This window comes from Ambystoma mexicanum, chromosome 6p, assembly GCF_040938575.1.
Source record: "Ambystoma mexicanum isolate Mex_15411 chromosome 6p, UKY_AmexF1_1, whole genome shotgun sequence".
Taxonomy (NCBI): domain Eukaryota; kingdom Metazoa; phylum Chordata; class Amphibia; order Caudata; family Ambystomatidae; genus Ambystoma; species Ambystoma mexicanum.
This window is the reverse complement of record NC_090935.1, coordinates 836123397-836126875: the sequence shown is the minus strand read 5'-3', so window position 1 is coordinate 836126875 and position 3479 is coordinate 836123397.

The following is a 3479-nucleotide window of genomic DNA, read 5'->3' as shown; positions in this document are numbered from 1 at the left end:
TTAAATTTCCCTAGCCACCAAGGCAGAATCATCCCTGGACGTGCATTCACTTATAAACATGTTAAAGCAAACTGCACATACTTTGGTGACACTGGATAATTTGTATGCGCCTGAGGGGTCCATTACTATAAAACAGGTTGGAGAACTAAGAGGTACTACAGAGGACCTCTTTTGAATATACACCTGACAGATGAGTGTGTTTAGATATTCCCCCTTTCCGGATTACCCTCACAGTAGCATGTTAGCTCCTGAAACTGTTCATGCAAATGTCAAATGTAAAGCTATTTCCTCAATGAACTACCTTGTAAAGTAGTGGAAGGCAATTCATGTTCACATCTTTAAATATACATTTTGGAGCAACTCTAAGGCTGGAGATTCAAGATGATGCCTGGACTGAGATTTGTTTGCAAATTAATTTCTCAGAAAACAGCAAACACAGACCTGTGCATTGTAAATGCATTCTCCAATGTATTATGCCCAACTTTAAATCTGGAAGATTGACCTGATGGCAACGGGTGCTTGGCCAGGGTGCAAAAAGGATGAAGTAGGGTTTCTACACCTAACAAAGTCCTGAAGGCACTATAGACTTGGTAAGAGACAATGGCTCCTATGGTATCTGGGGGTTATGTGTAATATATCTCACCCAGTACATCACTTTCCATCTCTTGCACAGTTTATAGCATGTCACCAAGTAACTCTATGTTGGATGTGCACATCTCCTCTTGTCTTGGTGGACTGATTTCCAAGAATGTATCTGGGTTAATGAATGGGAAAACACATAACACAAATTACATCTTACCTCTCTACTCTTACCAATTCAGATACAAACACAAATGCAACCCCCTCTATCTGTACCATATCTTGACAAAAAAAAAAAAAAAAAAAAAAACAGTGCAGTGCCGAGGACTAAAATGGCATACAAAAAACGGTCACTGGGGCCCACCACTGTAACAGCAGTTTATGTAACTGGTAGCACGTTTATGGAGGTTTATGGTAGCAGATGAAGCACTGGGCCTTCTGCGGACTGGAGAGCAAAACAAGGTCAAACTGCAGGAGAAGGAGAGATGCTCTATGGGACGTTTGCACGGTACAATATGATATATCCAATACTTTCCAGAGGGAATGCAAAGTGTGAAATATCAAGAAAGATATTTCAGTAAGGACTGTGGCAATATGTTCTGAGCCCATATAGTTCAAGGAGGGCTGACCCTAGTGTTGAAGAGACAGAGGGTTTAATTTACTGAAAAATGCACACACAAACCGCAAAGCCTTAGGAATGCCAAGATTGTGTAGCGCAACACTATTCTGCAGTGAGCTGATTTACACAATAAAGTCAGTGTAGAATTCACAGGTGCAAAGTAAAAACTGTAGCAGGCTCTTTGCTCTCAATACTCTGCCCGTGCAGAACCAGACAGCGCTGTTGGCCCACATTGTACCATGACAGAAATGCTAAACAGGTGATTGCATGGGTCAATCATATAGACTATCTCACTGAATGGTCAGTTTACTTACTGGTATTCTTCACTATTCTCCATTGCTTCTCTTCCTCTTCATAATACTTACACTATGATGAAGCTCCTTGGCAATCATTCACCGGTAATCCACATCAAACCTACCCCTACTCTTTCTTGTTACAGTATTTTCACTATAAAGGCACTCTGCGACAACCATTCACCGGTAATCTCTATCCTTCCTCTACGTTTCCTCATCACACTAACCACTCCACAAAGCATTCCAAACATTCAAATAATGGACTGGCACATACTTGCACTGCTAAATATGTATATCTTTCCACCACAACAGAAGCACAAGCAGCCCTTCCCCCAAAGAGACAGAGTGAAGTGTGGAGGACACCCTTCACAACTGGAGACCAACAGCAGAAGTGTAAAAAGCCAGACACAATTGATAGACATGAATGACGACTGTTCAACAGGCCAATGTCATGTATCCCAAGTCTCCTAGATTTGGAAACCCCAAAGCTGGACACCCCAAGAGAATCACAGAAGCCACAGGCAAAGACTCGGAACGAAAGCAACGCTAACCCAAATCACAACTCCCAAAGCCCTGATAAACACAACTGAGCAAGACAGGGACAGAGCACTTCCTTCTGCATAAAAGGACAAGAATGGCAACCCTATTTCCAGAGCTAGATGAGCAGGAAGAGCCTTCCAGGAACATCCCTATCCAAGAAAACTCCACCAATATATGTTGTGCCCTAGTACAAGTGTGGGACTAAGGATTAAAATGGGCTGGCAGGGAGGAACCACCAGGGGGCGCAGAGATGCACTGACGCATCTCCTCTCGTCTCCTCCGAAGGGTGCCGTTTTTGGGACTTGAGCCCCCCCAGAAACCCCCAGAGTGAAGTGCCGACCCCCACCGCAGCCTTCTAACATGGTAGGGCACCTGAATACCCCAACTCCGGTCTCCCGACGTGGCGCCTTCGCTGCGCAGTGAGCCCGCGAAGATCGAAGGGAGGGAGTGCCCCACCTCTCCCGGCGCCGCGGCTCCGCACGAAAACAACGGAGAGCCGCGGATAAGGTGAGGCCTGCAACTTCATCGGACAGCGTGGGGAGAGCGGCCCCCTCCCCAAAACCTGACCGCAGCGGTCACCCGTGCCTCACAGAGCCCAGGCAGGGCAACGCGAAACTTTGGACGACTTCCCGCCACTGGGGCCGCACCCCGGAGCAGCTCATCAGGCGTGGAGGCCTGCGCTGCGGCCTGGGGCCCCAGCGCTCAGTGGACTCGGCCGAGGAGGGCCCATTGGAGAGCTGATTCGCCCCCTCGACCCCCCCGACCCTCTCATCGGAGTCCGGCGAGAGCGGAACCCCCTGACTTGGAAGAGCGAGTAGCCCACCCATCCCCCACCCACTTCGGGCCCTCCCTTGACCTGGCGGTGGATCGTGTGATGTGCCGAGGGGGCATCGGAGCCCCCACGAGGTGAGAGGCTGCCCTAAAGCGCTGCATTATATTGGGGGCAAAGAGGGCCGGCCATTGACCTAGAACCGGAGAATAGGCCTAAATAACCCCCCTCCCCAACAGTGGGCGCGGGGCCTGGAGGACGAGCAGGCAGGACCTCCTCAGAGGCGTATTGTGGCCCGGCGGCGGTGCCCATTGGACTTGGGGCTCCTAGGGGTGGACCCCGCGGGGGGGAGAGGAGCCGGGGAAGGCCTATGAACTGGAAAGATTCACTGCAGAAATTCCGATGTTTGAACCCTGGCTCCCCGACTTGCCCCGTGATGGCGGCCTCGACACATCAGGAACTAACAGACACTAGCACGGTCACCAAGGGTATGGCCGCCCTCCTCGAGGAGATTAGAGGCTTCAGGGCGGATATAACGCTACGTCTGGACACTTTGGACAAAAAAGGGGACAATATAGATGACATGGTTCAGGCGCTAGAAAATAACTCTGCCTCGAACGACATCTTTGAGACGCAATTTGACATGCGCCTGGCGGAGCTAGAGAGGAGGGAAGAGAAA